Source organism: Saccostrea echinata, unplaced genomic scaffold, assembly GCF_033153115.1.
Source record: "Saccostrea echinata isolate AGI-Se365-2 ecotype Australia unplaced genomic scaffold, CSIRO_AGI_Sech_v1 ptg000001l, whole genome shotgun sequence".
NCBI classification, from domain to species: domain Eukaryota; kingdom Metazoa; phylum Mollusca; class Bivalvia; order Ostreida; family Ostreidae; genus Saccostrea; species Saccostrea echinata.
In genome coordinates, this window is record NW_026889750.1 from 40800440 (window position 1) to 40814530 (window position 14091).

The 14091-nt window shown below is 33.0% G+C and overlaps 1 pseudogene; it reads right to left on the bottom strand.

Annotated features, from left to right (window-relative positions):
- Window positions 1-10524: 10524 nt before the first annotated feature.
- Window positions 10525-11887, bottom strand: LOC133197492 (uncharacterized; annotated as a pseudogene).
- Window positions 11888-14091: the final 2204 nt, after the last annotated feature.

Below are 14091 nucleotides of genomic sequence, written 5' to 3' on the forward strand. Positions count from 1 at the left end.
GGCACTGCAGTACTAATGCATCATAGGCTCTAAATGATTAACTCAATGCATTCAAGTTATACACCAACTCAAATAATTTTTTTAAACCGAAAATCTGCATTCGTATTATACACCAATCGTGTTTCTCAAAACTATCTAATACTGATTACTACATTCCATAACAAACAAATCGCCACGTGCTTTTAGATTCCTATTTATTCCTAAACAATATATTTACTACCTCCATCTTCATCGGAATGCATGGCCTAATGGTTAGCGCACCTGCCTTTCAATCTAAGGGTTTTGGGTTGGATCCCTGCTGGAGGAGCAATTTTTTTTTTTTTTTTTTTTTTTTGTGTGTGTGTGTGTGCATTTTTTGCATTTTTCTTCTTTGTTTCAACCCAAATGACACGGAAACACTTAAAAAGGTGGAAAGGCCTCTAATTGTTCTCTGAACAATTAGTCTCCTAGTTATTATTATTAGGTCTTTCCACCTTTCTGTGGAAAGACCTATTGAAATGCTTATGTTTATTAGGTCTTTCCACCTTTCTGTGGAAAGACCTATTGATATTCTTCTGTTTATTATTATTATTATTATTATTATTATTATTTTTCCACCCCCTGATGTGATTCTATGTTTCAAGATATATCAAAAAGATTTATAGTCTATAAGAATGTACTCTTTAAAAGATTTTTATAGTTGACCCTGCGTGTATGAACTTTGACCCCTTAAGGAGTTACAACCCCTTTCGCAATAAAACCTTGTTATCGCTACTCCTTCGAAACCGTAAACCGTAGAGGTACGGAACCTTCACCAATGTCTTCGACTAATTGAGGGGACTCTTCAATCTTTTCATTGCGAAAGTATTCGTGCATCCCTTTTATGAGTTATTGCCCCTGAAAGTCTTTGATATTTACGAATAATGAAAAATTTTCAAAACGATAAGTCGTAGAGACATGGGACAAACTGCATTAGATTCATTGACCTTTGACCTAAAAATATATGTAAAGGTCAAAGGTCAAGGTCATTCCAAAAATGAGAAATTAAGCTCTTTTTACAGCTCTTTTGTCTTTCAATATATACAATCATTCTTTGCATCATTAATATGTACTCTTAAATCTATCTCAAAGATTTTATTCTTGTCCCTTAAGCTTAACCCCTTTGAAAGTTATTGCCCCTTGTGTGAAAAACCTTGTTATCGCTTCTTGTCCTAAACCGTAAATCACAGAGACACGAAACCTTCACTAATGTCTTCAGGGTCATTAGACACAACTTCAGTCTACCAGTGCAAAAGGATCTGCTGACCCCTTATATGAGTTATTGCCCTTTAACATCTTTGCGCTTACTATTAAACCGTATAACTTTAAAACTAAAAGTCGTAGAAGGATGGGGTCAAGTGCAATGTGACCCTTGACCTTTGACCTTGAATATTTGTTCAAGGTCAAAGGTCAAGGTCGTTTCCAAATTTTTAAAATTTTAATTTTTTCCATCTCTCAAGCCATTTCTGGTTTCTCCTGTATAAAAATAAACAATAGAGAGTTAAATTTGAAGAATATATGAAATTTAAAGAAGGTGGAAAGACCTCTAATTGTTCGAGAACAATTAGTCTACTAGTTATTCTTCTTATTTTTCCGCCGCAAGATTTTGAGTTTCAAGATTTATCGAAAAAATTTATTGTCCATGAGAATGTACTTCGTAAAAGATTTTTACAGTTGACCCTGCGTATATGAACTTTGACCCCTCAAAGAGTTATTACCCCTTTCACAATAAAAGCTTGTTATCACTACTCCTTAGAAACCGTAAACCATAGAGGCACGGAACCTTCACCAATGTCTTCGACTGATTGAGGGGACTCTTCAATCTTTTCATTGCGAAAGTATTCGTGGACCGCTTTTATGAGTTATTGCCCCTGAAAGTTTTTGAAGTTTACAAATAATGAAAAATTTTCAAAACGATAAGCCGTAGAGACATGAAACCAACTGCATTAGATTCTTTGACCTTAAACCTTGAAGTTTATGTCAAGGTCAAAGGTCAAGGTCATTCCAAATATGAGAAATAAAGCTCTTTTTGTAGCTCTTTTGTCTTTCAACATATACAGTATATCTTAACATCTTTAATATGTACTTTTAAAACTATTTCAAAGATTTCAATCTTGTCCCCTAAGCTTAACCCTTTTAAAAGTTATTGCCCCTTGTGCGAAAAACCTTGTTATCGCTACTCCTCTGAAACCGTAAACCGCAGAGACACGAAACCTTCACTAATGTATGCAGGGTCTTTAGACACAACTTCAATCTTTTCAGTGCGAAAGTATCCGGTGACCCCTTATATGAGTTATTGCCCTTTAATGTCTTTGCACTTACTAGTAAACCTTATAACTTTAAAACTAAAAGTCGTAGAAGCATGGGGTTAATTGCAATATGACCCTTGACCTTTGACCTTGAATATTTTTTCAAGGTCAAAGGTCAAGGTCATTTTAAAATTTTTGAAATTTTCATTTTTTCTATCTTTCAAGCCATTTATGGATTCTTTTTGTATAAAAATTAAGTTTAGAGAGTAAAATATGAAAAATATATGAAATTCAAAGAAGGTGGAAAGACCTCTAATTGTTCGAGAACAATTAGTCTACTAGTTATTATTATTATTTTTCCGCTACGGCCTTTTGAACCGAAAGACTTATCGAAAAACTTTATAGTTCATGATACTCGACATCAAAAGTTATTTCGAAAAACTACCCAACGAGTATGACCTATGACCCCTTTCGGAGTTATTGCCCCTTGTAAGAAAAATCTTGTTATCGCTACTCCTTCGAAACCGTAAACCGTAGAGGTACGGAACCTTCACAAATGTCTTCGACTAATTGAGAGGACTCTTCAATCTTTTCATTGCGAAAGTTTTCATTGACCCCTTTTATGAGTTAGTGCCCCTGAAAGTTTTTGATGTTTATGAATAATTAAAAATTTTCTAAACGATAAGTTGTAGAGACATGGGACCAACTGCATAAGATTCATTGACCTTTGACCTTAAAATATATGCAAAGGTCAAAGGTCAAGGTCATTCAAAATATGAGAAATTTAGCTCTTTTTATATCTCTTTTGTCTTTCAACATATATTAAATATTTTTGCATCTTTAATATGTCCTCTTAAAACCATTTCAAAGATTTCATACTTGTCCCCTAAGGTTTACCCCTTTAAAAGTTATTACCCCTTTTACTGAAAACCTTGTTATCGCTACTCCTCCAAAACTGTAAACCGTAGAGATACAAAACCTTTACTAATGTCTTAAGGGTCTTTAGACACAACTTCAATCTATTCAGTGCGAAAGTATCTGATGACCCCTTATATGAGTTATCGCCCTTTAACATCTTTGCACTTACTATTAAACCTTATAACTTTAAAACTAAAAGTCGTAGAAGCATGGGGTCAAGTGCAATGTGACCCTTGACCTTTGACCTTGAATATTTGTTCAAGGTCAAAGGTCAAGGTCATTTCAAAATTTTTAAAATTTTCATTTTTTCTATCTTTCAAGCCATTTATGGATTCTTTTTGAATAAAAATTAACTTTAGAGAGTAAAATATGAAAAATATATGAAATTTAAAGAAGGTGGAAAGACCTCTAATTGTTTGAGAACAATTAGTCTACTAGTTATTATTAGGTCTTTCCACCTTTCTGTGGAAAGACCTATTGATATTCTTCTGTTTCTTCTTCTTATTATTTTTTATTATTTTTCCGCCGTGTGATTTTGAGTTTCAAGATCTATCGAAAAGATTTATACTTCATAAGAATGTACTCCGTAAAAGATTTTTGCAGTTGACCCTGCGTATATGAACTTTGACCCCTCAAAGTGTTATGAACCCTTTCGCAATAAAAGCTTGTTATCGCTACTCCTCCGAAACCGTAAACCGTAGAGTTAGGAAACCTTCACCGATGTCTTCGACTACTTGAGAAGACTTTTCAATCTTTCATTGCGAAATGATAGATCGAGCACTTTGATGAGTTATTGCCCCCTGAAAGTTTTTGTTCTTTACGTATGATGAAAAAAATTAAAACGATTAATCGTAGAGACACGAAACCAACTGCATTGGACTTTTCATCGTTTGACCTTCAAAATTTGTTCAAGGTCAAAGGTCAAGGTCACTCTGAATATGAGAATTATAGCTTCTTTTATATCTCTTTTGTCTTACAACATATATCACATAACATCAAATATATCAAATGTCCTTATAAAACTGTTTTCAAATTTCTCTTTTTAACCTGTAGAGCCTGACGGGTTAAACAGTTCTTGCCCTTGTGCGAAAAACCTTGTTATCGCTTCTCCTCCGAAACCATTGACCGTAGAGATGCAAAACCTTCAACAGTGTCTTCGACTACTTTAGAAACTTTGACCTTGAAATTTAAGTCAAGGTCAAAGGTCAAGGTCATTTAAAACATGAACTTTTTATGTCTCTTTCATCTTTCGACACATATTATTAGGGCTTTCCACCTTTCTGTGGAAAGTCCTATTGATTTTCTTCTGTTTATTATTATTAGGTCTTTCCACCTTTCTGTGGAAAGACCTATTGATTTTCTTCTGTTTATTATTATTATTATTATTCTTCTTCTTATTATTATTTTTCTTCCGCTGATTTTTTGTTTCGACATTTATCGAAAAGATTTTTTGTTCATCGTAAAGGTCATAAAAAGTTATGAACAAATTTGACCCAACGCGTATAACCTATGACCTCTTTCGCAGTTATTGCTCCTTTCGCTAGAAACCTTGTTATCGCTACTCCTCTGAAACCGTAAACCATAGAGGTACGAAACCTTCACCAATGTCTTCGACTAATTGAGGAGACCCTTCAATCTATTCATTATTAAAGAATTCGTTGAGCCCTTTTATGAGTTATTGCCCCTGAAACTTTTTGAAGTTTACAAATAATGAAAAATTTTCAAAACGATAAGTCTTAGAGACATGTATCCAACTGCATTAGATTCCATAACCCTAGACCTTGAAGTTTATGCCAAGGTCAAAGGTCAAGGTCATTCCAAATAAGAGAAATAAAGCTCTTTTTATAGCTCTTTTGTCTTTCAATATATACAGTATTTCTTTGCATCTTTAAAATGTACTTTTAAAACTATTTCAAAGATTTCAATCTTGTCCCCTTAGCTTAACCCTTTTAAAGGTTATTGCCCCTTGTGCGAAAAACCTTGTTATCGCTACTCCTCTGAAACCATAAACCGCAGAGACACGAAACCTTCACTACTGTATTCAGGGTCTTTAGACACAACTTCAATCTATTCAGTGCGAAAGTATCCGATGACCCCTTATATGAGTTATCGCCCTTTAACGTCTTTGCGCTTACTAGTAAACCTTATAACTTTAAAGCTAAAAGTCGTAGAAGCATGGGGTTAATTATAATGTGACCCTTGGCCTTTGACCTTGAATATTTGTTCAAGGTCAAAGGTCAAGGTCATTTCAAAATTTTTAAATTTTCATTTTTTCCATCTCTCAAGCCATTTCTGGTTTCTTTTGTATAAAAATAAAGATTGAGAGTTAAATATGAAGAATATATGAAATTTAAAGGTGGAAAGACCTCTAATTGTTCGAGAACAATTAGTCTACTAGTTATTCTTATTATTCTTATTATTATTTTTCTTCCGCTGATTTTTTGTTTCGCAACTTATCGAAGAGACGCATCTTTTATATTAGTCGACTACTTAAATGATTTTCAGATTTGACCCAACAACTTCGAGCGATGACATTTAATGAAGTTATTGCCCCTTTCGCAAGAAAAGCTTGTTATCGCTACTCCTCTGAAACCACAAACCGTAGAGATACAGAACCTTCACCAATGCTTTTCACTAATTGAGAGGGCTTTTCAATCTATCATTGCGAAAGGATTCATCGAAGCCTTATACAAGTTATTGCCCCTGAAGTTTCTTTGCTGTTTACGTAAACTTGAAAAAAAATTTAACGCTTTGACGTAGAGACATGGGACCAACTGAAATGGATTCTTGCATTTTTGTTCTTGATATTAAGGTCAAGGTCAAAGGTCAAGGTCATCCAAATTATGAGAAATACAGAATATATGAAGGGGGGGGGGGGGTAAAGCAATATAAATGTATGAAATAAACTATTCCACGCTTTCATTATCTTTGTTTTCTTCTTAAAATGGATGTAGAACATTTTATTTATCATAGCTGCAATTAATGTAACCCACATGGAAGCTTGTTTCATTCAGGAATCTTCTTTCTGAACCTCCAACAATCTTAGGATCCACAGTCAGGCCGCTTTGAGTCCAATCCATGTTTTCCCATATGACGACCTACATACCATTAGCCTCGAGTCCGATTTATATCATCGGCACTTTTCCAAGTAGTTTAACTAAATCAGAACATTTAACACTTCTAATTAAACCTTCCTAAGCATAATGCACAGAAATAGAAATACGATATGCACAGTAAAACACATGTCATGCATTGTACTTTCCATGGTAACTATGTAAACAAATTCCATCAACACGGAAGCAAAAAAGAGAAAAAGAAGAGAGAGAGAAAAAAGAGAGAGGAAGAGAAAGGAAGAGAGAAGGGGAAAGAGAGAAAAATTGGCCCCTTAATCGCAAAAAAAAAAAAAAAACATCTTTTTTTGGAGCTGCGCGAAGACCTTTTGAACTCTACAGAGAAACGAACCCGACAATAAATCTATAGCAAAAGACGAATTTTTGAGTTTATTTATTTTCTTGTATTTTTCTTCTTCTTTCTTTTGTTCTTTTGAAAAGCCAAATGATATGGAAACATGTTTCTCAAAACTATTCAATTCCGATAACTATGTTGTACAACAATTTTTTTAAATTCCTAAATAGGTAGTTTACTGCATACATCTTCATCCGAATGCGTGGCGTAGTGGTTAGCGCGTCTGCCTTTCAAGCTAAGGGTTCTGAGTTCGATCCCTGCTGGAAGAACATTTTTTTTTTTTTTTTTTTTTTTTTTTTTTTTGGCATTTTTCTTCTTTTTTTACAGCCCAAATTACATGGAAACACTTAAAAAGGTGGAAAGACCTCTAATTGTTCTGTGAACAATTAGTCTACTAGTTGATTTAACGGTGTTTAACTGTTTAAGTAAAACCATAGGTAAAACAAATCAAAGTACTGAAAGACGGGGTCAACATAATCATTTTTAATCTTCAGAATTGTTGTCTGTTGATATGAAAGGTCTCCAGACCATAAGCTTTGAAGAGACATGGGTAAGAATTCCATTTATTTTGGAATATTTTCAATGTACACATAACACCTATCCAACTTCCTAGACAGGTTTATGCAATGGGAATGAAGTGCTCATATTGAAATTTTCCTCGAGGTCTGTCCTATCAGAGGGTAAACATATCTTAATTATTTTTGTTGCCCTGATGTTCAAAGTCCATTGTTCTTATTGAGGTCATCATTTTGACCTTTTACACTAAACTATACACTATTATTCATGTCTAAATCAGATGCTGACTTTCGTGTCTAAAACTTGAAATGCCTCAATAGTCAATAAAAGAAAGTTAGATGAAGGTATGAAACAAATTTTAATGTGTCAAAAGAATGATAAAATATAATATGTGGATGACAAATAACAGTAAATATTCAATTGCTTAATTTCTATGGACTTACATAGTTAAGTCAAACGTTTAAAAAACAGATAAAGACAAACTTTGAAATGGCTCAACCTCTGAATATCAATAGAAAAGTTTGAAATGGTGATGTAAATGCTCCAAACCTTCTGTTAACAAAGAAAACTTTCTAAACTAAAGAAAAATGTAAATTCTAGTATGACTATGTACATTAATATGACAATAATAAAAACAGAAATGGTTGCATGGTTATTTGAAATCCTTTAACACAAATTAGGACTAGGTTTCCTAAGCAATGTATAATATTTATATCATGAAAGTCCAACATACAGCAAGCAAGACAAACATCTGTCCTTGAGAGTATAACAATATTATATAAGGTAATTAAAACAGATATTTCTTAAAGGCTGAGAAGTGACATCATAAAGAGGCATGTATACAGACATTTCATATTATTAGTAATATAACTTTTAATTGTAATAGCACAACTGTTGAATATATTGATAAGGAACAGTGAAGTAAATTAATGCAAAAATAAAATTAATACTGTTGCATGAATGTCAATAAAATATGAAAGCACCAATTGTAACAAGTGTTGAATGAATCATACCAAAAGATGATAATATATAGTAGTGTGAAAAAGTATGAGGCTGTTTCATAAAGTTATCACAGTACCTGAGGTAATATATATATATAAAAAAACGACACAGTAGCATAAACAACAGATTATGGCAATGACATTTTGACAATATTTTAGGGTTTGGGTAAGTGTAATTACTTCTATTTTGAGAAATACTGATGACTGTTGCTTATTACGATTTAAAAGGTTTTCAATGTTATTTACAATATCACAAAAAAGGTTAACATCAACACATGAAAATGTAAACACTCCAAACAAATAAACTTCCTAAACTACAGAACATGCATACTGTAAACATTTTAACAAAATCTGTTACATTTCTAACATAATAGGAGTACAAGTTTCCTATGCATTGAAAAATATTTACATGTGACAGTTCATCATAAACATAAAAGTTCATAAGCTAATAATCTGTCTTTGAGAATGAAGCAATATAATGTGGAGAGGTGGAAATATAATAAAGCATTTCAAAATATTATGCATGTACAAGTATCTAAATAAGATGAAATTATGGAAGCACTACTGTTTATTGAATGTAATATAGGTAAAAAAAAAAAATAAAGAGTGAAATATGATAGTGTAAAAGTACATACATGTAATACTGCTGCATAAATTTTTTAGCAAGGTCATCTATAAAATATTGTGGAAGCACCAATTTGATAACTGTTGTTGAATATATCATATGAGAAGATGATGACATATACTAATGTGGATGAATATGATACTGTTTCATTTATTCAGTATCACAGTACCTGAGGTTCTAAAAAATGACACATTAAGATACCTGAGGTTATGAAGAAAAAAAATGACACATTAAGAAAAATAAAAATTATTGCACTGATGTATTTTGGCAACACTCCATGGTTTGTGAAATTTTTATGGCACATTTTTTAAAAGTCAAGTAAGTACTAACTGAAGTTTTATGAATGTATGAATTGACTACAGAAGTGAATTAATAGGAAGTTAAGCTACTGAATGTAAACAGTTAATAATACTTATTGTTGATAGATGGGCATCCTCCAAGGGAACACTGAATTAGAAAGTGAAAGTTGAACAAGATAAAAAAAAAATACAACAAAAAGATCTATTCTGGGTGGCTTAAATGTTAAAACAACAATTCCCTTTTTTAACATAAAACAGCGAGTTGTACTATTATTCAAGTATTTTTTCTGCTTTTAATATTAAAAATGAATATTACAAAAAAAAACTGAATTACAGGTATCCTTTGTATAATACAGATGTTTCCGATTAGTTTCTACATAATTTCAAATGTAAAATCCCAAGAAAACACACATATATATATATATATACAGATAGTAGACTAGTAGTAGTAACAAACACTAACATTGTTAGTTTTATGACAAAATATATTCACATAAGGGGGATGTAACATTGATACCAATGTAACATGTGAATGCTCTCAAATCTAAATCACACTAACACTTTCTCAACTTGAGAAAAAAAAATATTTTCAAAAAGGTAACTGAAAACCTTCATTGTCAATCACATGACCACCATAACTTAACATTCAATAATCATGATTCTCATTCTGTTGGCAAAATCTGAATTCTTATCATAGTGTTCATGCATCTAATTCATGTACATCTTTGGTATACATCTCTATTCTTGGACTTGATATACATACAATTTTCATTCTACCAGAAAATATGAAATGGGATAGCATTTCAAAATATTTAATTCAATTTGTCCTTTTCGAGTTCACTTTTCTTCTTAATCCAAGAAAAATCTTTATACTTAAACTAAATCTATATACATGAAGTTTAGATTTTAGTAAGTTAGAAATGACCAAATTCTTTAACATTAGATATTCTCTTATGGATTTGCCATTTTTGTATTCATGTTCAAACAGCTGCCAAAGCAATATTTACAAAAAATGAGTCCAAGGCTTCCTGCTTTTCCTAATTATGCATATGTTTCTCAGATGTGAGGTAGTAATGGAAATTTGCCTTATCTGAATGTAAGAATGAAGAAAATTATGAATATCTTCCTTATCATGTTAAAAAATATAATAGAAATTAGAAAAGGAAAGATTACCTTACTTCAGAGAAAAAACTTAATAACAATTTGGCTTTTTTGGATTGAACACTCAAATGACTAGGGACTGTGAAAAATAATATAAAAACAAAACATACACAGGAGAACATATGTATACTGTTTACATATTGTTGAAAACTTTTCCTATATATTGTATATTCATGGAACCTGATTAACACCGGGTGTTTTTGTAAAACTACATCAAGTTGAATACAAGAGAAACATATTCAGGCAAGACTACTGTGATGAAAGATTTCTGCTTACAAGAATTGTATACTGATGGTTCTGTTATCCTTCTTCGTTGTTTTAACAGAGAGTGTAGGTTTACATCTCTGTAAGAGGTGCTGTTCAATGGTTCCATTGTCCATTTTTGGAAGAGCAGCCTTCACCACATCCAGAGGCACACTTACGACATTGTCATTTTCCAAAAGGAAGGTGACCTCCTGTCCCTCAATGCAAACAGATATTGCTTGCTGGGTAACAACTTCAGGTGGACATTCCGACTTCTGCAAAAGAAATTTCTAAATCAATAATAATGAAACATTTTGGTTATCTAACAAAGCTTGTTCTTTACAAATGTATTTGAATGAGCTCCCATACATGGAAAATGGTAATCAAGTATATAATCTGTACTTATTCAATTTATAAACAAATTAACATTAAATTATGGACAATGAAATGCATATTCTTTGATTAAAGTTTGTCATCTATAGGATCATGTTCTATAGTTAATACAGTGTAATGACATACAGTGATTTTGGTCCTAGATGTTGTCGTCAGTGATGTTTCATTCCTGAAAACATTGACAACAACATCCGTTATTTCCACAAAATCTCCAGGCCGTATATCTTGTTCTGCAACATTCCTCCAAAGTGCTACTTTGCATTTTGAGGTTGCATCTTCCAGGAAGATATTTTTTACTTTGACTTGATCCTCTTTGACAAAAACATGTCTCATTGCCTCTTCCTGCAATGTTGAAAATAATGAAAAGCATTGTGCAAATACGTAATTTTTTTATTACTTGCATAGAACACTAAAGATATATTTTAATTGTTTAAGAATCGTTCTTTTAAATTATTGACTCCTGTATAATGATGTTATCAGTTTAAGTTGCTTAAATCTTACCTGTACAATTTTGCCCTTGATAGATACCCTAACTTTAGGGGGGGACCTCAAAGCCTCATAGACAGGTTTTGTGGGTGCTGGCGGGGGGTTAAGGATGTGTCGGGCCTGAGTGACAATAGCCTCAGGCATCTCAACAGTTGTTGATGGGAACACCTTTGTATTCGTGGTTACCACCACAGCGTCTGGCTTCTTGATGATGTTTCTAAGGATCAGACTCATGCCTTCTCTGAACCTCTGAAATTTGGTATTGTCATATACTGTGCACTTGACAGCCTTGGTAGAGTCTGCAATTGAGCAATTAATGAGAACTCTGTCTTCCCCCTTGTCATTTCTGTAGGCGAATTCATTGTCCTTGGATATCACCTTCACTTTGATACTTTAAGTGTATGGAACTTGTCCACTCTGACTCATTAATTCTGCCAAGGAAATTGAAGAAGCCTGGAAAATAATATATATATATATATTCAATAAAAAAAATTCAAGTCTATTACTGTTCATGTAAATATTACAGTTGATGGCAATTCATCATAGACATAATTATTACCTTCTCAGAAACAAACTGGATCATTAACTTAATAATTCAATTTAAAGTAAAATTTGAAAATGTTATTGAAGAAATTTGGCAACTTATTAATTTTCTTCCTATTTATATACTGGTATTTTCACACACACACACATTTTTAAATCCTAGTTTTTCAACTTAATGAAAATTGGTTTGTGATCTGAATAGTAAGATTCAAGGGTCCCAAACAGCATGAGGGTGTCATTTTCAAAGTTAACATATATATGGTCCAAACAAGAGCCATAATCTGATGTCACCGAGTTCATCAATTGATGAAAAGAATAATTTTGTTCCAGTAAATTGCAAATTGATGAACTATTTAGAGCATCCTGGTTAAAATCCCCCATTAAAATTGTTGGTTGGGACAAATTTATGGTTGATTGCAGGACTTCCATTAATCCAACAAAATTTTGTTTTGTTGCATTTCTTGGTGGACAATACATGAAACATACATTAACCTGATTCACTTTTGTGATTAGCAATTCTATTCCATTTATGGAACATGCTAAGGGGGTGTTAATGTTGTCTCTGTGAAAAATAGACATTCCATGGTTACTTTGCTGATGATCTGCACAGAAGTGCAAAAATTTGTCAATACACAGTTGCAGGTCAGATTTGTAGACTCTGGTTTCACACAGTGCAAGGACATCAACTTCTTTAAAGAATATATCTTTTCTCAGATCATGTATGTGCTTTTTCAATGAACGGCAGTTGTGAAAGCATATAACAGTACCATTTGTTGCAAGGTCAGGAATAACTGGTAATTTCAATTGCAAGTTGGCACTGTTCCGCAAACGAAGCATTTCTTTCTTTACACTTTCTGAGATAGAGATTTTCTTTTCATTCAATTCCAGTATATGGAGATTGCTGAGGTTTTTCACTCGACTTAATCCCACATAATGAATATGATCATTTTTTCTATGACCAAAATGTACTACAGCGCCATCTAATGTTGAACCTTGTGCTTTATGAATTGTTTTTCCTGCGGCCATTTGAAGAGGAAACTGCCTCCGTACCACATGATAAGATTTGTAGTACTGGATAGAAAAGCTTCTAGTAACTTCCAGTATAGGTGTCCATGTTTTGGGGGTGTCATTTCTGTACAAACTAGAATATTTCTGGCGCCACTGAGTTCCTGATGCAGAATTGTCAAGTTCTACCCAAGCAATACTTAATCGTTCTGAATCTTTGACTCTATAATCAAACATTTTAATAACACAGGATGTCCCATTTGTTAGTCCATCTTCTACACAAACATTCAGGCATAGTTCAAATGAAGGTCCAATGGCAAGATTCAAGCATCTCTGAAGTCCCATGGTTTTTCCTGCATCATCGGAAATTTTAGTCAATATTTTCTGCTTTAGTGAGATATCCACTTCTCCTGAGACATTGTCAATGGCATGTACAACTGTTTTCATCCTACTAGGCAGTCTTTGGAGGACTCTAAAATTGTGTAGATTACATTCGTCCCTTGTAGTATATAAATGAGGTACACAGTCTAGACTACTATCCTCAACATTTGCATCATTTGATTTCTGTAGTAATCTGTTTTGAAGTATCTGTATATCTTGGGGAACAAACTGGTTTCCTTCACGCATCCTATTTAATAACTGTGCAAATTCAAGATCATCTTTCTGTCTCATAATTTCATTCAACTCAAAAATGGTAAAATATTCTTGCCACAAATTTGTTCCAATACTTTCAAGCCCTTTCTTTTGTTGAGAGAAAATCCATGAGTCCATAACAGGTTTCAGCTGGAATAAATCTCCAAATGTAATAATGCTGATTCCCCCAAAAGGTTTACAACATCCTTTTATTTCTTGCAGCCGTAAATTGATGAAATTAAACATTCCTGCCCCCACCATTGAGATTTCATCAATAAATACAACTTTCAGGTGAAAGTACCTGCACCTCATGGAATCAAGTTGGTGCATGTCAAGTGGCTTAAAAGCAAATCCTCGTCCTACAGGTATTCCAAAAGCAGAGTGAATAGTGTTACCTCCAATGTTATGAGCAGCTTTGCCTGTTGGAGCACATAATAAAATCCTGATATTGTCTGGGTTTTCTCCTACTTTATTATTAAAGAACTTAATCAGAGCTTGATATAAAGATCTAAGAAGAACACTCTTTCCTACACCTG